The following is a 23,595-nucleotide window of genomic DNA, read 5'->3' as shown; positions in this document are numbered from 1 at the left end:
GCAGGGCTGTGATAGGAGACTGGCAGGGACACCACCATTCCCAGCATGCGTTTGAGGCTTCAAGTGGCAAGATAACCAAGCAGCCCCAGTATCTGTGCCTCTGTGCGAGCAGTGCCGTGGGCAGATGAGGCTGAGCAACATCTTTCCAGGCTAGCCCCTTCTGCCTGCCAGCTATCTGCAGACGTTCGCGTTTTCGGAGCAGGGCTGACGCAGGCTCCTGGCACAGACACCAAGAGCTACGTTTGAAATTTGAGGTGGCAAGACAAGCAAGCAGCCCCATTCTCTGTGCCTCTCTGCGAGCACTGCCATGGGCAGATGAGGCTGAGCAACAGCTTTCCAGGCTAGCCCCTTCTGGCTGCCAGCTATCTGCAGACGTTCGCATTTCAAGAGCAGGGCTGCGAAAGGAGCCTAGCAGGTACACCATCTTTCCCAGGCTACGTTTGAAGTTTGAGGTGGCAAGACAAGCAAGGAGCCGAATTCTCTGTGCCTCTGTGCGAGCAGTGCCGTGGACAGATGAGGCTGAGCAACAGCTTTCCAGGCTAGCCCCTTCTGCCTGCCAGCTATCTGCAGACGTTCGCATTTCAAGAGCAGGGCTGCGAAAGGAGCCTAGCAGGTACACCATCTTTCCCAGGCTACGTTTGAAGTTTGAGGTGGCAAGACAAGCAAGGAGCCCCATTCTCTGTGCCTCTGTGCGAGCAGTGCCGTGGGCAGATGAGGCTGAGCAACAGCTTTGCAGGCTAGCCCCTTCTGCCTGCCAGCTATCTGCAGACGTTCGCATTTTCGGAGCAGGGCTGACGCAGGCTCCTGGCACAGACCACAGGAGCTACGTTTGAAGTTTGAGGTGGCAAGACAAGCAAGCAGACCCAGTCTCTGTGCCTCTGTGCGAGCACTGCCATGGGCAGATGAGGCTGAGCAACAGCTTTCCAGGCTAGCCCCTTCTGCCTGCCAGCTATCTGCAGACGTTCGCACTTTCGGAGCAGGGCTGCGAAAGGAGCCTGGCTGGGACACCAACTTTCCCAGGCTACGTTTGAAGTATGAGGTGGCAAGACAAGCAAGTAGCCCCATTCCCTGTGCCTCTGTGCGAGCACTGCCATGGGCAGATGAGGCTGAGCAAGAGCTTTCCACGCTAGCACCTTCTGGCTGCCAGCTATCTGAAGGCGTTCTCATTTCAAGAGCAGGGCTGCGAAAGGAGCCTAGCAGGTACACCATCTTTCCCAGGCTACGTTTGAAGTTTGAGGTGGCAAGACAAGTAAGGAGCCCCATTCTCTGTGCCTCTGTGCGAGCAGTGCCATGGGCAGATGAGGCTGAGCAACAGCTTTCCAGGATAGCCCCTTCTGGCTGCCAGCTATCTGCAGACGTTCGCACTTTCGGAGCAGGGCTGTGATAGGAGCCTGGCAGGGACACCAGCATTCCCAGAATGCGTTTGAAGTTTCAAGTGGCAAGTTAAGGAAGCAGCCCCATTCTCTGTGCCTCTATGCGAACAGTGCCATGGGCAGATGAGGCTGAGCAACAGCTTTCCAGGCTAGCCCCTTCTGCCTGCCAGCTATCTGCAGACGTTCGCACTTTCGGAGCAGGGCTGCGAAAGGAGCCTGGCTGGGACACCAACTTTCCCAGGCTACGTTTGAAGTATGAGGTGGCAAGACAAGCAAGTAGCCCCATTCCCTGTGCCTCTGTGCGAGCACTGCCATGGGCAGATGAGGCTGAGCAACAGCTTTCCACGCTAGCACATTCTGGCTGCCAGCTATCTGCAGACGTTCTCATTTCAAGAGCAGGGCTGCGAAAGGAGCCTAGCAGGTACACCATCTTTCCCAGGCTACGTTTGAAGTTTGAGGTGGCAAGACAAGTAAGGAGCCCCATTCTCTGTGCCTCTGTGCGAGCAGTGCCATGGGCAGATGAGGCTGAGCAACAGCTTTCCAGGATAGCCCCTTCTGGCTGCCAGCTATCTGCAGACGTTCGCACTTTCGGAGCAGGGCTGTGATAGGAGCCTGGCAGGGACACCAGCATTCCCAGAATGCGTTTGAAGTTTCAAGTGGCAAGATAAGCAAGCAGCCCCAGTATCTGTGCCTCTATGCGAACAGTGCCATGGGCAGATGAGGCTGAGCAACAGCTTTCCAGGCTAGCCCCTTCTGGCTGCCAGCTATCTGCAGACGTTCGCACTTTCGGAGCAGGGCTGCGAAAGGAGCCTGGCTGGGACACCAACTTTCCCAGGCTACGTTTGAAGTATGAGGTGGCAAGACAAGCAAGTAGCCCCATTCCCTGTGCCTCTGTGCGAGCACTGCCATGGGCAGATGAGGCTGAGCAACAGCTTTCCACGCTAGCACCTTCTGGCTGCCAGCTATCTGCAGACGTTCTCATTTCAAGAGCAGGGCTGCGAAAGGAGCCTAGCAGGTACACCATCTTTCCCAGGCTACGTTTGAAGTTTGAGGTGGCAAGACAAGCAAGGAGCCCCATTCTCTGTGCCTCTGTGCGAGCACTGCCATGGGCAGATGAGGCTGAGCAACAGCTTTCCAGGATAGCCCCTTCTGGCTGCCAGCTATCTGCAGACGTTCGCACTTTCGGAGCAGGGCTGTGATAGGAGCCTGGCAGGGACACCAGCATTCCCAGAATGCGTTTGAAGTTTCAAGTGGCAAGTTAAGGAAGCAGCCCCATTCTCTGTGCCTCTATGCGAACAGTGCCATGGGCAGATGAGGCTGAGCAACAGCTTTCCACGCTAGTCCCTTCTGCCTGCCAGCTATCTGCAGACGTTCGCATTTTTGGAGCAGGGCTGCGAAAGGAGCCTAGCAGGTACACCATCTTTCCCAGGCTACGTTTGAAGTTTGAGGTGGCAAGACAAGCAAGGAGCCCCATTCTCTGTGCCTCTGTGCGAGCAGTGCCGTGGGCAGATGAGGCTGAGCAACAGCTTTCCAGGCTAGCCCCTTCTGGCTGCCAGCTCTCTGCAGACGTTTGAACTTTCGGAGCAGGGGTGCGAAAGGAGCCTAGCAGGTACACCATCTTTCCCAGGCTACGTTTGAAGTTTGAGGTGGCAAGACAAGTAAGGAGCCCCATTCTCTGTGCCTCTGTGCGAGCAGTGCCATGGGCAGATGGGGCTGAGCAACAGCTTTCCAGGATAGCCCCTTCTGGCTGCCAGCTATCTGCAGACGTTCGCATTTCAAGAGCAGGGCTGCGAAAGGAGCCTAGCAGGTACACCATCTTTCCCAGGCTACGTTTGAAGTTTGAGGTGGCAAGACAAGCAAGGAGCCCCATTCTCTGTGCCTCTGTGCGAGCAGTGCCGTGAGCAGATGAGGCTGAGCAACAGCTTTCCAGGCTAGAACCTTCTGGCTGCCAGCTATCTGCAGACGTTCGCATTTTCGGGGCAGGGCTGCGAAAGGAGACTGGCTGGGACACGAACTTTCCCAGGCTACGTTTGAAGTTTGAGGTGGCAAGACAAGCAAGGAGCCCCATTCTCTGTGCCTCTGTGCGAGCAGTGTGGTGGGCAGATGAGCCTGAGCAACAGCTTTCCAGGCTAGCACCTTCTGGCTGCCAGCTATCTGCAGACGTTCGCACTTTCGGAGCAGGGCTGTGATAGGAGACTGGCAGGGACACCACCATTCCCAGCATGCGTTTGAGGCTTCAAGTGGCAAGATAACCAAGCAGCCCCAGTATCTGTGCCTCTGTGCGAGCAGTGCCGTGGGCAGATGAGGCTGAGCAACAGCTTTCCAGGCTAGCCCCTTCTGCCTGCCAGCTATCTGCAGACGTTCGCGTTTTCGGAGCAGGGCTGACGCAGGCTCCTGGCACAGACACCAAGAGCTACGTTTGAAATTTGAGGTGGCAAGACAAGCAAGCAGCCCCATTCTCTGTGCCTCTCTGCGAGCACTGCCATGGGCAGATGAGGCTGAGCAACAGCTTTCCAGGCTAGCCCCTTCTGGCTGCCAGCTATCTGCAGACGTTCGCATTTCAAGAGCAGGGCTGCGAAAGGAGCCTGGCTGGGACACCATCTTTCCCAGGCTACGTTTGAAGTTTGAGGTGGCAAGACAAGCAAGGAGCCGAATTCTCTGTGCCTCTGTGCGAGCAGTGCCGTGGGCAGATGAGGCTGAGCAACAGCTTTCCAGGCTAGCCCCTTCTGCCTGCCAGCTATCTGCAGACGTTCGCACTTTCGGAGCAGGGCTGCGAAAGGAGCCTAGCAGGTACACCATCTTTCCCAGGCTACGTTTGAAGTTTGAGGTGGCAAGACAAGCAAGGAGCCCCATTCTCTGTGCCTCTGTGCGAGCAGTGCCGTGGGCAGATGAGGCTGAGCAACAGCTTTGCATTCTAGCCTCTTCTGCCTGCCAGCTATCTGCAGACGTTCGCATTTTCGGAGCAGGGCTGACGCAGGCTCCTGGCACAGACCACAGGAGCTACGTTTGAAGTTTGAGGTGGCAAGACAAGCAAGCAGACCCAGTCTCTGTGCCTCTGTGCGAGCACTGCCATGGGCAGATGAGGCTGAGCAACAGCTTTCCAGGCTAGCCCCTTCTGCCTGCCAGCTATCTGCAGACGTTCGCACTTTCGGAGCAGGGCTGCGAAAGGAGCCTGGCTGGGACACCAACTTTCCCAGGCTACGTTTGAAGTATGAGGTGGCAAGACAAGCAAGTAGCCCCATTCCCTGTGCCTCTGTGCGAGCACTGCCATGGGCAGATGAGGCTGAGCAACAGCTTTCCACGCTAGCACTTTCTGGCTGCCAGCTATCTGAAGGCGTTCTCATTTCAAGAGCAGGGCTGCGAAAGGAGCCTAGCAGGTACACCATCTTTCCCAGGCTACGTTTGAAGTTTGAGGTGGCAAGACAAGTAAGGAGCCCCATTCTCTGTGCCTCTGTGCGAGCAGTGCCATGGGCAGATGAGGCTGAGCAACAGCTTTCCAGGATAGCCCCTTCTGGCTGCCAGCTATCTGCAGACGTTCGCACTTTCGGAGCAGGGCTGTGATAGGAGCCTGGCAGGGACACCAGCATTCCCAGAATGCGTTTGAAGTTTCAAGTGGCAAGATAAGCAAGCAGCCCCATTCTCTGTGCCTCTATGCGAACAGTGCCATGGGCAGATGAGGCTGAGCAACAGCTTTCCAGGCTAGCCCCTTCTGGCTGCCAGCTATCTGCAGACGTTCGCACTTTCGGAGCAGGGCTGCGAAAGGAGCCTGGCTGGGACACAAACTTTCCCAGGCTACGTTTGAAGTATGAGGTGGCAAGACAAGCAAGTAGCCCCATTCCCTGTGCCTCTGTGCGAGCACTGCCATGGGCAGATGAGGCTGAGCAGCAGCTTTCCAGGATAGCCCCTTCTGGCTGCCAGCTATCTGCAGACGTTCTCATTTCAAGAGTAGGGCTGCGAAAGGAGCCTAGCAGGTACACCATCTTTCCCGGGCTACGTTTGAAGTTTGAGGTGGCAAGACAAGCAAGGAGACCCATTCTCTGTGCCTCTGTGCGAGCAGTGCCATGGGCAGATGAGGCTGAGCAACAGCTTTCCAGGATAGCCCCTTCTGGCTGCCAGCTATCTGCAGACGTTCGCACTTTCGGAGCAGGGCTGTGATAGGAGCCTGGCAGGGACACCAGCATTCCCAGAATGCGTTTGAAGTTTCAAGTGGCAAGTTAAGGAAGCAGCCCCATTCTCTGTGCCTCTATGCGAACAGTGCCATGGGCAGATGAGGCTGAGTAACAGCTTTCCAGGCTAGCCCCTTCTGCCTGCCAGCTATCTGCAGACGTTCGCATTTTCGGAGCAGGGCTGACGCAGGCTCCTGGCACAGACCACAGGAGCTACGTTTGAAGTTTGAGGTGGCAAGACAAGCAAGGAGCCCCATTCTCTGTGCCTCTGTGCGAGCAGTGCCGTGGGCAGATGAGGCTGAGCAACAGCTTTCCACGCTAGCCCCTTCTGCCTGCCAGCTATCTGCAGACGTTCGCATTTTCGGAGCAGGGCTGACGCAGGCTCCTGGCACAGACCACAGGAGCTACGTTTGAAGTTTGAGGTGGCAAGACAAGCAAGCAGACCCAGTCTCTGTGCCTCTGTGCGAGCACTGCCATGGGCAGATGAGGCTGAGCAACAGCTTTCCAGGCTAGCCCCTTCTGCCTGCCAGCTATCTGCAGACGTTCGCACTTTCGGAGCAGGGCTGCGAAAGGAGCCTGGCTGGGACACCAACTTTCCCAGGCTACGTTTGAAGTATGAGGTGGCAAGACAAGCAAGTAGCCCCATTCCCTGTGCCTCTGTGCGAGCACTGCCATGGGCAGATGAGGCTGAGCAACAGCTTTCCACGCTAGCACATTCTGGCTGCCAGCTATCTGCAGACGTTCTTATTTCAAGAGCAGGGCTGCAAAAGGAGCCTAGCAGGTACACCATCTTTCCCAGGCTACGTTTGAAGTTTGAGGTGGCAAGACAAGTAAGGAGCCCCATTCTCTGTGCCTCTGTGCGAGCAGTGCCATGGGCAGATGAGGCTGAGCAACAGCTTTCCAGGATAGCCCCTTCTGGCTGCCAGCTATCTGCAGACGTTCGCACTTTCGGAGCAGGGCTGTGATAGGAGCCTGGCAGGGACACCAGCATTCCCAGAATGCGTTTGAAGTTTCAAGTGGCAAGATAAGCAAGGAGCCCCATTCTCTGTGCCTCTATGCGAACAGTGCCATGGGCAGATGAGGCTGAGCAACAGCTTTCCAGGCTAGCACCTTCTGGCTGCCAGCTATCTGCAGACGTTCGCACTTTCGGAGCAGGGCTGCGAAAGGAGCCTGGCTGGGACACCAACTTTCCCAGGCTACGTTTGAAGTATGAGGTGGCAAGACAAGCAAGTAGCCCCATTCCCTGTGCCTCTGTGCGAGCACTGCCATGGGCAGATGAGGCTGAGCAACAGCTTTCCAGGATAGCCCCTTCTGGCTGCCAGCTATCTGCAGACGTTCGCACTTTCGGAGCAGGGCTGTGATAGGAGCCTGGCAGGGACACCAGCATTCCCAGAATGCGTTTGAAGTTTCAAGTGGCAAGTTAAGGAAGCAGCCCCATTCTCTGTGCCTCTATGCGAACAGTGCCATGGGCAGATGAGGCTGAGCAACAGCTTTCCAGGCTAGCCCCTTCTGCCTGCCAGCTATCTGCAGACGTTCGCATTTTCGGGGCAGGGCTGCGAAAGGAGCCTAGCAGGTACACAATCTTTCCCAGGCTACGTTTGAAGTTTGAGGTGGCAAGACAAGCAAGGAGCCGAATTCTCTGTGCCTCTGTGCGAGCAGTGCCGTGGGCAGATGAGGCTGAGCAACAGCTTTCCAGGCTAGCCCCTTCTGGCTGCCAGCTATCTGCAGACGTTCGCATTTCAAGAGCAGGGCTGCGAAAGGAGCCTAGCAGGTACACCATCTTTCCCAGGCTACGTTTGAAGTTTGAGGTGGCAAGACAAGCAAGGAGCCGAATTCTCTATGCCTCTGTGCGAGCAGTGCCGTGGGCAGATGAGGCTGAGCAACAGCTTTCCAGGCTAGCCCCTTCTGGCTGCCAGCTATCTGCAGACGTTCGCATTTCAAGAGCAGGGCTGCGAAAGGAGCCTAGCAGGTACACCATCTTTCCCAGGCTACGTTTGAAGTTTGAGGTGGCAAGACAAGCAAGGAGACCCATTCTCTGTGCCTCTGTGCGAGCAGTGCCATGGGCAGATGAGGCTGAGCAACAGCTTTCCAGGATAGCCCCTTCTGGCTGCCAGCTATCTGCAGACGTTCGCACTTTCGGAGCAGGGCTGTGATAGGAGCCTGGCAGGGACACCAGCATTCCCAGAATGCGTTTGAAGTTTCAAGTGGCAAGTTAAGGAAGCAGCCCCATTCTCTGTGCCTCTATGCGAACAGTGCCATGGGCAGATGAGGCTGAGCAACAGCTTTCCAGGCTAGCCCCTTCTGCCTGCCAGCTATCTGCAGACGTTCGCATTTTCGGGGCAGGGCTGCGAAAGGAGCCTAGCAGGTACACAATCTTTCCCAGGCTACGTTTGAAGTTTGAGGTGGCAAGACAAGCAAGGAGCCGAATTCTCTGTGCCTCTGTGCGAGCAGTGCCGTGGGCAGATGAGGCTGAGCAACAGCTTTCCAGGCTAGCCCCTTCTGGCTGCCAGCTATCTGCAGACGTTCGCATTTCAAGAGCAGGGCTGCGAAAGGAGCCTAGCAGGTACACCATCTTTCCCAGGCTACGTTTGAAGTTTGAGGTGGCAAGACAAGCAAGGAGCCGAATTCTCTGTGCCTCTGTGCGAGCAGTGCCGTGGGCAGATGAGGCTGAGCAACAGCTTTCCAGGCTAGCCCCTTCTGGCTGCCAGCTATCTGCAGACGTTCGCATTTCAAGAGCAGGGCTGCGAAAGGAGCCTAGCAGGTACACCATCTTTCCCAGGCTACGTTTGAAGTTTGAGGTGGCAAGACAAGCAAGGAGCCCCATTCTCTGTGCCTCTGTGCGAGCAGTGCCGTGGGCAGATGAGGCTGAGCAACAGCTTTCCAGGCTAGCCCCTTCTGCCTGCCAGCTATCTGCAGACGTTCGCATTTTCGGAGCAGGGCTGACGCAGGCTCCTGGCACAGACCTCAGGAGCTACGTTTGAAGTTTGAGGTGGCAAGACAAGCAAGCAGACCCAGTCTCTGTGCCTCTGTGCGAGCACTGCCATGGGCAGATGAGGCTGAGCAACAGCTTTCCAGGCTAGCCCCTTCTGCCTGCCAGCTATCTGCAGACGTTCGCACTTTCGGAGCAGGGCTGCGAAAGGAGCCTGGCTGGGACACCAACTTTCCCAGGCTACGTTTGAAGTTTGAGGTGGCAAGACAAGCAAGGAGCCCCATTCTCTGTGCCTCTGTGCGAGCAGTGCCGTGGGCAGATGAGGCTGAGCAACAGCTTTCCAGGCTAGCCCCTTCTGCCTGCCAGCTATCTGCAGACGTTCGCATTTTCGGAGCAGGGCTGTGATAGGAGCCTGGCAGGGACACCAGCATTCCCAGAATGCTTTTGAAGTTTCAAGTGGTAAGTTAAGGAAGCAGCCCCATTCTCTGTGCCTCTATGCGAACAGTGCCATGGGCAGATGAGGCTGAGCAACAGCTTTCCAGGCTAGTCCCTTCTGGCTGCCAGCTATCTGCAGACGTTCTCATTTCAAGAGCAGGGCTGCGAAAGGAGCCTAGCAGGTACACCATCTTTCCCAGGCTACGTTTGAAGTTTGAGGTGGCAAGACAAGCAAGGAGCCCCATTCTCTGTGCCTCTGTGCGAGCAGTGCCGTGGGCAGATGAGGCTGAGCAACAGCTTTCCAGGCTAGCCCCTTCTGCCTGCCAGCTATCTGCAGACGTTCGCATTTTCGGAGCAGGGCTGACGCAGGCTCCTGGCACAGACCACAAGAGCTACGTTTGAAGTTTGAGGTGGCAAGACAAGCAAGCAGACCCAGTCTCTGTGCCTCTGTGCGAGCACTGCCATGGTCAGATAAGGCTAAGCAACAGCTTTCCAGGCTAGCACCTTCTGGCTGCCAGCTATCTGCAGACGTTCGCACTTTCGGAGCAGGGCTGCGAAAGGAGCCTGGCTGGGACACCAACTTTCCCAGGCTACGTTTGAAGTATGAGGTGGCAAGACAAGCAAGTAGCCCCATTCCCTGTGCCTCTGTGCGAGCACTGCCATGGGCAGATGAGGCTGAGCAACAGCTTTCCACGCTAGCACCTTCTGGCTGCCAGCTATCTGCAGACGTTCTCATTTCAAGAGCAGGGGTGCGAAAGGAGCCTAGCAGGTACACCATCTTTCCCAGGCTACGTTTGAAGTTTGAGGTGGCAAGACAAGTAAGGAGCCCCATTCTCTGTGCCTCTGTGCGAGCAGTGCCATGGGCAGATGGGGCTGAGCAACAGCTTTCCAGGATAGCCCCTTCTGGCTGCCAGCTATCTGCAGACGTTCGCATTTCAAGAGCAGGGCTGCGAAAGGAGCCTAGCAGGTACACCATCTTTCCCAGGCTACGTTTGAAGTTTGAGGTGGCAAGACAAGCAAGGAGCCCCATTCTCTGTGCCTCTGTGCGAGCAGTGTCGTGGGCAGATGAGCCTGAGCAACAGCTTTCCAGGCTAGCACCTTCTGGCTGCCAGCTATCTGCAGACGTTCGCACTTTCGGAGCAGGGCTGTGATAGGAGATTGGCAGGGACACCACCATTCCCAGCATGCGTTTGAGGCTTCAAGTGGCAAGATAACCAAGCAGCCCCAGTATCTGTGCCTCTGTGCGAGCAGTGCCGTGGGCAGATGAGGCTGAGCAACAGCTTTCCAGGCTAGCACCTTCTGCCTGCCAGCTATCTGCAGACGTTCGCGTTTTCGGAGCAGGGCTGACGCAGGCTCCTGGCACAGACACCAAGAGCTACGTTTGAAATTTGAGGTGGCAAGACAAGCAAGCAGCCCCAGTCTCTGTGCCTCTGTGCGAGCAGTGCCATGGGCAGATGAGGCTGAGCAACAGCTTTCCAGGCTAGCACCTTCTGGCTGCCAGCTATCTGCAGAAGTTCGCATTTTCGGGGCAGGGCTGCGAAAGGAGCCTGGCTGGACACGAACTTTCCCAGGCTACGTTTGAAGTTTGAGGTGGCAAGACAAGCAAGCAGCCCCATTCTCTGTGCCTCTGTGCGAGCACTGCCATGGGCAGATGAGGCTGAGCAACAGCTTTCCAGGCTAGCCCCTTCTGCCTGCCAGCTATCTGCAGACGTTCGCATTTTCGGAGCAGGGCTGACGCAGGCTCCTGGCACAGACCACAAGAGCTACGTTTGAAGTTTGAGGTGGCAAGACAAGCAAGCAGACCCAGTCTCTGTGCCTCTGTGCGAGCACTGCCATGGGCAGATGAAGCTGAGCAACAGCTTTCCAGGCTAGCCCCTTCTGGCTGCCAGCTATCTGCAGACGTTCGCACTTTCGGAGCAGGGCTGCGAAAGGAGCCTGGCTGGGACACTAACTTTCCTTGGCTACGTTTGAAGTATGAGGTGGCAAGACAAGCAAGTAGCCCCATTCCCTGTGCCTCTGTGCGAGCACTGCCATGGGCAGATGAGGCTGAGCAACAGCTTTCCACGCTAGCACCTTCTGGCTGCCAGCTATCTGCAGACGTTCTCATTTCAAGAGCAGGGCTGCGAATGGAGCCTAGCAGGTACACCATCTTTCCCAGGCTACGTTTGAAGTTTGAGGTGGCAAGACAAGTAAGGAGCCCCATTCTCTGTGCCTCTGTGCGAGCAGTGCCATGGGCAGATGAGGCTGAGCAACAGCTTTCCAGGATAGCCCCTTCTGGCTGCCAGCTATCTGCAGACGTTCGCACTTTCGGAGCAGGGCTGTGATAGGAGCCTGGCAGGGACACCAGCATTCCCAGAATGCGTTTGAAGTTTCAAGTGGCAAGTTAAGGAAGCAGCCCCATTCTCTGTGCCTCTATGCGAACAGTGCCATGGGCAGATGAGGCTGAGCAACAGCTTTCCAGGCTAGTCCCTTCTGCCTGCCAGCTATCTGCAGACGTTCGCACTTTCGGAGCAGGGCTGTGATAGGAGCCTGGCAGGGACACCAGCATTCCCAGAATGCGTTTGAAGTTTCAAGTGGCAAGTTAAGGAAGCAGCCCCATTCTCTGTGCCTCTATGCGAACAGTGCCATGGGCAGATGAGGCTGAGCAACAGCTTTCCAGGCTAGTCCCTTCTGCCTGCCAGCTATCTGCAGACGTTCGCATTTCAAGAGCAGGGCTGCGAAAGGAGCCTAGCAGGTACACCATCTTTCCCAGGCTACGTTTGAAGTTTGAGGTGGCAAGACAAGCAAGGAGCCCCATTCTCTGTGCCTCTGTGCGAGCAGTGCCGTGGGCAGATGAGGCTGAGCAACAGCTTTCCAGGCTAGCCCCTTCTGCCTGCCAGCTATCTGCAGACGTTCGCATTTTCGGAGCAGGGCTGACGAAGGCTCCTGGCACAGACCACAAGAGCTACGTTTGAAGTTTGAGGTGGCAAGACAAGCAAGCAGACTCAGTCTCTGTGCCTCTGTGCGAGCACTGCCATGGGCAGATGAGGCTGAGCAACAGCTTTCCAGGCTAGCACCTTCTGGCTGCCAGCTATCTGCAGACGTTCGCACTTTCGGAGCAGGGCTGCGAAAGGAGCCTGGCTGGGACACCAACTTTCCCAGGCTACGTTTGAAGTATGAGGTGGCAAGACAAGCAAGTAGCCCCATTCCCTGTGCCTCTGTGCGAGCACTGCCATGGGCAGATGAGGCTGAGCAAAAGCTTTCCACGCTAGCACATTCTGGCTGCCAGCTATCTGCAGACGTTCTCATTTCAAGAGCAGGGCTGCGAAAGGAGCCTAGCAGGTACACAATCTTTCCCAGGCTACGTTTGAAGTTTGAGGTGGCAAGACAAGCAAGGAGCCGAATTCTCTGTGCCTCTGTGCGAGCAGTGCCGTGGGCAGATGAGGCTGAGCAACAGCTTTCCAGGCTAGCCCCTTCTGGCTGCCAGCTATCTGCAGACGTTCGCATTTCAAGAGCAGGGCTGCGAAAGGAGCCTAGCAGGTACACCATCTTTCCCAGGCTACGTTTGAAGTTTGAGGTGGCAAGACAAGCAAGGAGCCGAATTCTCTGTGCCTCTGTGCGAGCAGTGCCGTGGGCAGATGAGGCTGAGCAACAGCTTTCCAGGCTAGCCCCTTCTGGCTGCCAGCTATCTGCAGACGTTCGCATTTCAAGAGCAGGGCTGCGAAAGGAGCCTAGCAGGTACACCATCTTTCCCAGGCTACGTTTGAAGTTTGAGGTGGCAAGACAAGCAAGGAGCCCCATTCTCTGTGCCTCTGTGCGAGCAGTGCCGTGGGCAGATGAGGCTGAGCAACAGCTTTGCAGGCTAGCCCCTTCTGCCTGCCAGCTATCTGCAGACGTTCGCATTTTCGGAGCAGGGCTGACGCAGGCTCCTGGCACAGACCTCAGGAGCTACGTTTGAAGTTTGAGGTGGCAAGACAAGCAAGCAGCCCCATTCTCTGTGCCTCTGTGCGAGCACTGCCATGGGCAGATGAGGCTGAGCAACAGCTTTCCAGGCTAGCCCCTTCTGCCTGCCAGCTATCTGCAGACGTTCGCACTTTCGGAGCAGGGCTGCGAAAGGAGCCTGGCTGGGACACCAACTTTCCCAGGCTACGTTTGAAGTTTGAGGTGGCAAGACAAGCAAGGAGCCCCATTCTCTGTGCCTCTGTGCGAGCAGTGCCGTGGGCAGATGAGGCTGAGCAACAGCTTTCCAGGCTAGCCCCTTCTGCCTGCCAGCTATCTGCAGACGTTCGCATTTTCGGAGCAGGGCTGTGATAGGAGCCTGGCAGGGACACCAGCATTCCCAGAATGCTTTTGAAGTTTCAAGTGGTAAGTTAAGGAAGCAGCCCCATTCTCTGTGCCTCTATGCGAACAGTGCCATGGGCAGATGAGGCTGAGCAACAGCTTTCCAGGCTAGTCCCTTCTGGCTGCCAGCTATCTGCAGACGTTCTCATTTCAAGAGCAGGGCTGCGAAAGGAGCCTAGCAGGTACACCATCTTTCCCAGGCTACGTTTGAAGTTTGAGGTGGCAAGACAAGCAAGGAGCCCCATTCTCTGTGCCTCTGTGCGAGCAGTGCCGTGGGCAGATGAGGCTGAGCAACAGCTTTCCAGGCTAGCCCCTTCTGCCTGCCAGCTATCTGCAGACGTTCGCATTTTCGGAGCAGGGCTGACGCAGGCTCCTGGCACAGACCACAAGAGCTACGTTTGAAGTTTGAGGTGGCAAGACAAGCAAGCAGACCCAGTCTCTGTGCCTCTGTGCGAGCACTGCCATGGTCAGATAAGGCTAAGCAACAGCTTTCCAGGCTAGCACCTTCTGGCTGCCAGCTATCTGCAGACGTTCGCACTTTCGGAGCAGGGCTGCGAAAGGAGCCTGGCTGGGACACCAACTTTCCCAGGCTACGTTTGAAGTATGAGGTGGCAAGATAAGCAAGTAGCCCCATTCCCTGTGCCTCTGTGCGAGCACTGCCATGGGCAGATGAGGCTGAGCAACAGCTTTCCACGCTAGCACCTTCTGGCTGCCAGCTATCTGCAGACGTTCTCATTTCAAGAGCAGGGGTGCGAAAGGAGCCTAGCAGGTACACCATCTTTCCCAGGCTACGTTTGAAGTTTGAGGTGGCAAGACAAGTAAGGAGCCCCATTCTCTGTGCCTCTGTGCGAGCAGTGCCATGGGCAGATGGGGCTGAGCAACAGCTTTCCAGGATAGCCCCTTCTGGCTGCCAGCTATCTGCAGACGTTCGCATTTCAAGAGCAGGGCTGCGAAAGGAGCCTAGCAGGTACACCATCTTTCCCAGGCTACGTTTGAAGTTTGAGGTGGCAAGACAAGCAAGGAGCCCCATTCTCTGTGCCTCTGTGCGAGCAGTGTCGTGGGCAGATGAGCCTGAGCAACAGCTTTCCAGGCTAGCACCTTCTGGCTGCCAGCTATCTGCAGACGTTCGCACTTTCGGAGCAGGGCTGTGATAGGAGACTGGCAGGGACACCACCATTCCCAGCATGCGTTTGAGGCTTCAAGTGGCAAGATAACCAAGCAGCCCCAGTATCTGTGCCTCTGTGCGAGCAGTGCCGTGGGCAGATGAGGCTGAGCAACAGCTTTCCAGGCTAGCACCTTCTGCCTGCCAGCTATCTGCAGACGTTCGCGTTTTCGGAGCAGGGCTGACGCAGGCTCCTGGCACAGACACCAAGAGCTACGTTTGAAATTTGAGGTGGCAAGACAAGCAAGCAGCCCCAGTCTCTGTGCCTCTGTGCGAGCAGTGCCATGGGCAGATGAGGCTGAGCAACAGCTTTCCAGGCTAGCACCTTCTGGCTGCCAGCTATCTGCAGAAGTTCGCATTTTCGGGGCAGGGCTGCGAAAGGAGCCTGGCTGGACACGAACTTTCCCAGGCTACGTTTGAAGTTTGAGGTGGCAAGACAAGCAAGCAGCCCCATTCTCTGTGCCTCTGTGCGAGCACTGCCATGGGCAGATGAGGCTGAGCAACAGCTTTCCAGGCTAGCCCCTTCTGCCTGCCAGCTATCTGCAGACGTTCGCATTTTCGGAGCAGGGCTGACGCAGGCTCCTGGCACAGACCTCAAGAGCTACGTTTGAAGTTTGAGGTGGCAAGACAAGCAAGCAGACCCAGTCTCTGTGCCTCTGTGCGAGCACTGCCATGGGCAGATGAAGCTGAGCAACAGCTTTCCAGGCTAGCCCCTTCTGGCTGCCAGCTATCTGCAGACGTTCGCACTTTCGGAGCAGGGCTGCGAAAGGAGCCTGGCTGGGACACTAACTTTCCTTGGCTACGTTTGAAGTATGAGGTGGCAAGACAAGCAAGTAGCCCCATTCCCTGTGCCTCTGTGCGAGCACTGCCATGGGCAGATGAGGCTGAGCAACAGCTTTCCACGCTAGCACCTTCTGGCTGCCAGCTATCTGCAGACGTTCTCATTTCAAGAGCAGGGCTGCGAATGGAGCCTAGCAGGTACACCATCTTTCCCAGGCTACGTTTGAAGTTTGAGGTGGCAAGACAAGTAAGGAGCCCCATTCTCTGTGCCTCTGTGCGAGCAGTGCCATGGGCAGATGAGGCTGAGCAACAGCTTTCCAGGATAGCCCCTTCTGGCTGCCAGCTATCTGCAGACGTTCGCACTTTCGGAGCAGGGCTGTGATAGGAGCCTGGCAGGGACACCAGCATTCCCAGAATGCGTTTGAAGTTTCAAGTGGCAAGTTAAGGAAGCAGCCCCATTCTCTGTGCCTCTATGCGAACAGTGCCATGGGCAGATGAGGCTGAGCAACAGTTTTCCAGGCTAGTCCCTTCTGCCTGCCAGCTATCTGCAGACGTTCGCACTTTCGGAGCAGGGCTGTGATAGGAGCCTGGCAGGGACACCAGCATTCCCAGAATGCGTTTGAAGTTTCAAGTGGCAAGTTAAGGAAGCAGCCCCATTCTCTGTGCCTCTATGCGAACAGTGCCATGGGCAGATGAGGCTGAGCAACAGCTTTCCAGGCTAGTCCCTTCTGCCTGCCAGCTATCTGCAGACGTTCGCATTTCAAGAGCAGGGCTGCGAAAGGAGCCTAGCAGGTACACCATCTTTCCCAGGCTACGTTTGAAGTTTGAGGTGGCAAGACAAGCAAGGAGCCCCATTCTCTGTGCCTCTGTGCGAGCAGTGCCGTGGGCAGATGAGGCTGAGCAACAGCTTTCCAGGCTAGCCCCTTCTGCCTGCCAGCTATCTGCAGACGTTCGCATTTTCGGAGCAGGGCTGACGAAGGCTCCTGGCACAGACCACAAGAGCTACGTTTGAAGTTTGAGGTGGCAAGACAAGCAAGCAGACCCAGTCTCTGTGCCTCTGTGCGAGCACTGCCATGGGCAGATGAGGCTGAGCAACAGCTTTCCAGGCTAGCACCTTCTGGCTGCCAGCTATCTGCAGACGTTCGCACTTTCGGAGCAGGGCTGCGAAAGGAGCCTGGCTGGGACACCAACTTTCCCAGGCTACGTTTGAAGTATGAGGTGGCAAGACAAGCAAGTAGCCCCATTCCCTGTGCCTCTGTGCGAGCACTGCCATGGGCAGATGAGGCTGAGCAAAAGCTTTCCACGCTAGCACATTCTGGCTGCCAGCTATCTGCAGACGTTCTCATTTCAAGAGCAGGGCTGCGAAAGGAGCCTAGCAGGTACACCATCTTTCCCAGGCTACGTTTGAAGTTTGAGGTGGCAAGACAAGCAAGGAGCCCCATTCTCTGTGCCTCTGTGCGAGCAGTGCCATGGGCAGATGAGGCTGAGCAACAGCTTTCCAGGCTAGCCCCTTCTGCCTGCCAGCTATCTGCAGACGTTCGCATTTTCGGAGCAGGGCTGACGAAGGCTCCTGGCACAGACCACAAGAGCTACGTTTGAAGTTTGAGGTGGCAAGACAAGCAAGCAGACCCAGTCTCTGTGCCTCTGTGCGAGCACTGCCATGGGCAGATGAGGCTGAGCAACAGCTTTCCAGGCTAGCACCTTCTGGCTGCCAGCTATCTGCAGACGTTCGCACTTTCGGAGCAGGGCTGCGAAAGGAGCCTGGCTGGACACGAACTTTCCCAGGCTACGTTTGAAGTTTGAGGTGGCAAGACAAGCAAGCAGCCCCATTCTCTGTGCCTCTGTGCGAGCACTGCCATGGGCAGATGAGGCTGAGCAACAGCTTTCCAGGCTAGCCCCTTCTGCCTGCCAGCTATCTGCAGACGTTCGCATTTTCGGAGCAGGGCTGACGCAGGCTCCTGTCACAGACCACAAGAGCTACGTTTGAAGTTTGAGGTGGCAAGACAAGCAAGCAGACCCAGTCTCTGTGCCTCTGTGCGAGCACTGCCATGGGCAGATGAGGCTGAGCAACAGCTTTCCAGGCTAGCACCTTCTGGCTGCCAGCTATCTGCAGACGTTCGCACTTTCGGAGCAGGGCTGCGAAAGGAGCCTGGCTGGGACACCAACTTTCCCAGGCTACGTTTGAAGTATCAGATGGCAAGACAAGCAAGTAGCCCCATTCCCTGTGCCTCTGTGCGAGCAGTGCCATGGGCAGATGAGGCTGAGCAACAGCTTTCCAGGATAGCCCCTTCTGGCTGCCAGCTATCTGCAGACGTTCGCACTTTCGGAGCAGGGCTGTGATAGGAGCCTGGCAGGGACACCATCTTTCCCAGGCTACGTTTGAAGTTTGAGGTGGCAAGACAAGCAAGGAGCCCCATTCTCTGTGCCTCTGTGCGAGCAGTGCCGTGAGCAGATGAGGCTGAGCAACAGCTTTCCAGGCTAGCCCCTTCTGCCTGCCAGCTATCTGCAGACGTTCGCACTTTCGGAGCAGGGCTGACGCAGGCTCCTGGCACAGACCACAAGAGCTACGTTTGAAGTTTGAGGTGGCAAGACAAGCAAGCAGACCCATTCTCTGTGCCTCTGTGCGAGCACTGCCATGGGCAGATGAGGCTGAGCAACAGCTTTCCAGGCTAGCACCTTCTGGCTGCCAGCTATCTGCAGACGTTCGCACTTTCGGAGCAGGGCTGCGAAAGGAGCCTGGCTGGGACACCAACTTTCCCAGGCTACGTTTGAAGTATGAGGTGGCAAGACAAGCAAGTAGCCCCATTCCCTGTGCCTCTGTGCGAGCACTGCCATGGGCAGATGAGGCTGAGCAACAGCTTTCCACGCTAGCACATTCTGGCTGCCAGCTATCTGCAGACGTTCTCATTTCAAGAGCAGGGCTGCGAAAGGAGCCTAGCAGGTACACCATCTTTCCCAGGCTACGTTTGAAGTTTGAGGTGGCAAGACAAGTAAGGAGCCCCATTCTCTGTGCCTCTGTGCGAGCAGTGCCATGGGCAGATGAGGCTGAGCAACAGCTTTCCAGGATAGCCCCTTCTGGCTGCCAGCTATCTGCAGACGTTCGCACTTTCGGAGCAGGGCTGTGATAGGAGCCTGGCAGGGACACCAGCATTCCCAGAATGCGTTTGAAGTTTCAAGTGGCAAGTTAAGGAAGCAGCCCCATTCTCTGTGCCTCTATGCGAACAGTGCCATGGGCAGATGAGGCTGAGCAACAGCTTTCCAGGATAGCCCCTTCTGGCTGCCAGCTATCTGCAGATGTTCGCATTTCAAGAGCAGGGCTGCGAAAGGAGCCTAGCAGGTACACCATCTTTCCCAGGCTACGTTTGAAGTTTGAGGTGGCAAGACAAGCAAGGAGCCCCATTCTCTGTGCCTCTGTGCGAGCAGTGCCGTGGGCAGATGAGGCTGAGCAACAGCTTTCCAGGCTAGCCCCTTCTGCCTGCCAGCTATCTGCAGACGTTCGCATTTTCGGAGCAAGATGACGCAGGCTCCTGGCACAGACCACAAGAGCTACGTTTGAAGTTTGAGGTGGCAAGACAAGCAAGCAGATCCAGTCTCTGTGCCTCTGTGCGAGCACTGCCATGGGCAGATGAGGCTGAGCAACAGCTTTCCAGGATAGCCCCTTCTGGCTGCCAGCTATCTGCAGACGTTCGCACTTTCGGAGCAGGGCTGTGATAGGAGCCTGGCAGGGACACCAGCATTCCCAGAATGCGTTTGAAGTTTCAAGTGGCAAGTTAAGGAAGCAGCCCCATTCTCTGTGCCTCTATGCGAACAGTGCCATGGGCAGATGAGGCTGAGCAACAGCTTTCCAGGCTAGCCCCTTCTGGCTGCCAGCTATCTGCAGACGTTCGCACTTTCGGAGCAGGGCTGCCGCAGGAGCCTGGCTGGGACACTAACTTTCCTTGGCTACGTTTGAAGTATGAGGTGGCAAGACAAGCAAGTAGCCCCATTCCCTGTGCCTCTGTGCGAGCACTGCCATGGGCAGATGAGGCTGAGCAACAGCTTTCCACGCTAGCACCTTCTGGCTGCCAGCTATCTGCAGACGTTCTCATTTCAAGAGCAGGGCTGCGAATGGAGCCTAGCAGGTACACCATCTTTCCCAGGCTACGTTTGAAGTTTGAGGTGGCAAGACAAGCAAGCAGACCCATTCTCTGTGCCTCTGTGCGAGCAGTGCCATGCGCAGATGAGGCTGAGCAACAGCTTTCCAGGATAGCCCCTTCTGGCTGCCAGCTATCTGCAGACGTTCGCACTTTCGGAGCAGGGCTGTGATAGGAGCCTGGCAGGGACACCAGCATTCCCAGAATGCGTTTGAAGTTTCAAGTGGCAAATTAAGGAAGCAGCCCCATTCTCTGTGCCTCTATGCGAACAGTGCCATGGGCAGATGAGGCTGAGCAACAGCTTTCCAGGCTAGTCCCTTCTGCCTGCCAGCTATCTGCAGACGTTCGCACTTTCGGAGCAGGGCTGTGATAGGAGCCTGGCAGGGACACCAGCATTCCCAGAATGCGTTTGAAGTTTCAAGTGGCAAGTTAAGGAAGCAGCCCCATTCTCTGTGCCTCTATGCGAACAGTGCCATGGGCAGATGAGGCTGAGCAACAGCTTTCCAGGCTAGTCCCTTCTGCCTGCCAGCTATCTGCAGACGTTCGCATTTCAAGAGCAGGGCTGCGAAAGGAGCCTAGCAGGTACACCATCTTTCCCAGGCTACGTTTGAAGTTTGAGGTGGCAAGACAAGCAAGGAGCCCCATTCTCTGTGCCTCTGTGCGAGCAGTGCCGTGGGCAGATGAGGCTGAGCAACAGCTTTGCAGGCTAGCCCCTTCTGCCTGCCAGCTATCTGCAGACGTTCGCATTTTCGGAGCAGGGCTGACGAAGGCTCCTGGCACAGACCACAAGAGCTACGTTTGAAGTTTGAGGTGGCAAGACAAGCAAGCAGACCCAGTCTCTGTGCCTCTGTGCGAGCACTGCCATGGGCAGATGAGGCTGAGCAACAGCTTTCCAGGCTAGCACCTTCTGGCTGCCAGCTATCTGCAGACGTTCGCACTTTCGGAGCAGGGCTGCGAAAGGACCCTGGCTGGGACACCAACTTTCCCAGGCTACGTTTGAAGTATGAGGTGGCAAGACAAGCAAGTAGCCCCATTCCCTGTGCCTCTGTGCGAGCACTGCCATGGGCAGATGAGGCTGAGCAACAGCTTTCCACGCTAGCACCTTCTGGCTGCCAGCTATCTGCAGACGTTCTCATTTCAAGAGCAGGGCTGCGAAAGGAGCCTAGCAGGTACACCATCTTTCCCAGGCTACGTTTGAAGTTTGAGGTGGCAAGACAAGTAAGGAGCCCCATTCTCTGTGCCTCTGTGCGAGCAGTGCCATGGGCAGATGAGGCTGAGCAACAGCTTTCCAGGCTAGCCCCTTCTGCCTGCCAGCTATCTGCAGACGTTCGCATTTTCGGAGCAGGGCTGTCGCAGGCTCCTGGCACAGACACCAAGAGCTACGTTTGAAATTTGAGGTGGCAAGACAAGCAAGCAGCCCCATTCTCTGTGCCTCTCTGCGAGCACTGCCATGGGCAGATGAGGCTGAGCAACAGCTTTCCAGGCTAGCACCTTCTGGCTGCCAGCTATCTGCAGACGTTCGCATTTTCGGGGCAGGGCTGCGAAAGGAGCCTGGCTGGACACGAACTTTCCCAGGCTACGTTTGAAGTTTGAGGTGGCAAGACAAGCAAGCAGCCCCATTCTCTGTGCCTCTGTGCGAGCACTGCCATGGGCAGATGAGGCTGAGCAACAGCTTTCCAGGCTAGCCCCTTCTGCCTGCCAGCTATCTGCAGACGTTCGCACTTTCGGAGCAGGGCTGACGCAGGCTCCTGGCACAGACCACAAGAGCTACGTTTGAAGTTTGAGGTGGCAAGACAAGCAAGCAGACCCAGTCTCTGTGCCTCTGTGCGAGCACTGCCATGGGCAGATGAGGCTGAGCAACAGCTTTCCAGGCTAGCACCTTCTGGCTGCCAGCTATCTGCAGACGTTCGCACTTTCGGAGCAGGGCTGCGAAAGGAGCCTGGCTGGGACACCAACTTTCCCAGGCTACGTTTGAAGTATGAGATGGCAAGACAAGCAAGTAGCCCCATTCCCTGTGCCTCTGTGCGAGCAGTGCCATAGGCAGATGAGGCTGAGCAACAGCTTTCCAGGATAGCCCCTTCTGGCTGCCAGCTATCTGCAGACGTTCGCACTTTCGGAGCAGGGCTGTGATAGGAGCCTGGCAGGGACACCATCTTTCCCAGGCTACGTTTGAAGTTTGAGGTGGCAAGACAAGCAAGGAGCCCCATTCTCTGTGCCTCTGTGCGAGCAGTGCCGTGAGCAGATGAGGCTGAGCAACAGCTTTCCAGGCTAGCCCCTTCTGCCTGCCAGCTATCTGCAGACGTTCGCACTTTCGGAGCAGGGCTGACGCAGGCTCCTGGCACAGACCACAAGAGCTACGTTTGAAGTTTGAGGTGGCAAGACAAGCAAGCAGACCCAGTCTCTGTGCCTCTGTGCGAGCACTGCCATGGGCAGATGAGGCTGAGCAACAGCTTTCCAGGCTAGCACCTTCTGGCTGCCAGCTATCTGCAGACGTTCGCACTTTCGGAGCAGGGCTGCGAAAGGAGCCTGGCTGGGACACCAACTTTCCCAGGCTACGTTTGAAGTTTGAGGTGGCAAGACAAGCAAGTAGCCCCATTCCCTGTGCCTCTGTGCGAGCACTGCCATGGGCAGATGAGGCTGAGCAACAGCTTTGCAGGCTAGCCCCTTCTGCCTGCCAGCTATCTGCAGACGTTCGCATTTTCGGAGCAGGGCTGACGAAGGCTCCTGGCACAGACCACAAGAGCTACGTTTGAAGTTTGAGGTGGCAAGACAAGCAAGCAGACCCAGTCTCTGTGCCTCTGTGCGAGCACTGCCATGGGCAGATGAGGCTGAGCAACAGCTTTCCAGGCTAGCACCTTCTGGCTGCCAGCTATCTGCAGACGTTCGCACTTTCGGAGCAGGGCTGCGAAAGGACCCTGGCTGGGACACCAACTTTCCCAGGCTACGTTTGAAGTATGAGGTGGCAAGACAAGCAAGTAGCCCCATTCCCTGTGCCTCTGTGCGAGCACTGCCATGGGCAGATGAGGCTGAGCAACAGCTTTCCACGCTAGCACCTTCTGGCTGCCAGCTATCTGCAGACGTTCTCATTTCAAGAGCAGGGCTGCGAAAGGAGCCTAGCAGGTACACCATCTTTCCCAGGCTACGTTTGAAGTTTGAGGTGGCAAGACAAGTAAGGAGCCCCATTCTCTGTGCCTCTGTGCGAGCAGTGCCATGGGCAGATGAGGCTGAGCAACAGCTTTCCAGGCTAGCCCCTTCTGCCTGCCAGCTATCTGCAGACGTTCGCATTTTCGGAGCAGGGCTGTCGCAGGCTCCTGGCACAGACACCAAGAGCTACGTTTGAAATTCGAGGTGGCAAGACAAGCAAGCAGCCCCATTCTCTGTGCCTCTCTGCGAGCACTGCCATGGGCAGATGAGGCTGAGCAACAGCTTTCCAGGCTAGCACCTTCTGGCTGCCAGCTATCTGCAGACGTTCGCATTTTCGGGGCAGGGCTGCGAAAGGAGCCTGGCTGGACACGAACTTTCCCAGGCTACGTTTGAAGTTTGAGGTGGCAAGACAAGCAAGCAGCCCCATTCTCTGTGCCTCTGTGCGAGCACTGCCATGGGCAGATGAGGCTGAGCAACAGCTTTCCAGGCTAGCCCCTTCTGCCTGCCAGCTATCTGCAGACGTTCGCACTTTCGGAGCAGGGCTGACGCAGGCTCCTGGCACAGACCACAAGAGCTACGTTTGAAGTTTGAGGTGGCAAGACAAGCAAGCAGACCCAGTCTCTGTGCCTCTGTGCGAGCACTGCCATGGGCAGATGAGGCTGAGCAACAGCTTTCCAGGCTAGCACCTTCTGGCTGCCAGCTATCTGCAGACGTTCGCACTTTCGGAGCAGGGCTGCGAAAGGAGCCTGGCTGGGACACCAACTTTCCCAGGCTACGTTTGAAGTATGAGATGGCAAGACAAGCAAGTAGCCCCATTCCCTGTGCCTCTGTGCGAGCAGTGCCATAGGCAGATGAGGCTGAGCAACAGCTTTCCAGGATAGCCCCTTCTGGCTGCCAGCTATCTGCAGACGTTCGCACTTTCGGAGCAGGGCTGTGATAGGAGCCTGGCAGGGACACCATCTTTCCCAGGCTACGTTTGAAGTTTGAGGTGGCAAGACAAGCAAGGAGCCCCATTCTCTGTGCCTCTGTGCGAGCAGTGCCGTGAGCAGATGAGGCTGAGCAACAGCTTTCCAGGCTAGCCCCTTCTGCCTGCCAGCTATCTGCAGACGTTCGCACTTTCGGAGCAGGGCTGACGCAGGCTCCTGGCACAGAC

The sequence above is a fragment of the Opisthocomus hoazin genome, chromosome 11 (genome assembly GCF_030867145.1).
Source record: "Opisthocomus hoazin isolate bOpiHoa1 chromosome 11, bOpiHoa1.hap1, whole genome shotgun sequence".
Taxonomy (NCBI): domain Eukaryota; kingdom Metazoa; phylum Chordata; class Aves; order Opisthocomiformes; family Opisthocomidae; genus Opisthocomus; species Opisthocomus hoazin.
The sequence above is the reverse complement of the archived record's forward strand: the minus strand, read 5'-3'. Positions refer to the sequence as shown.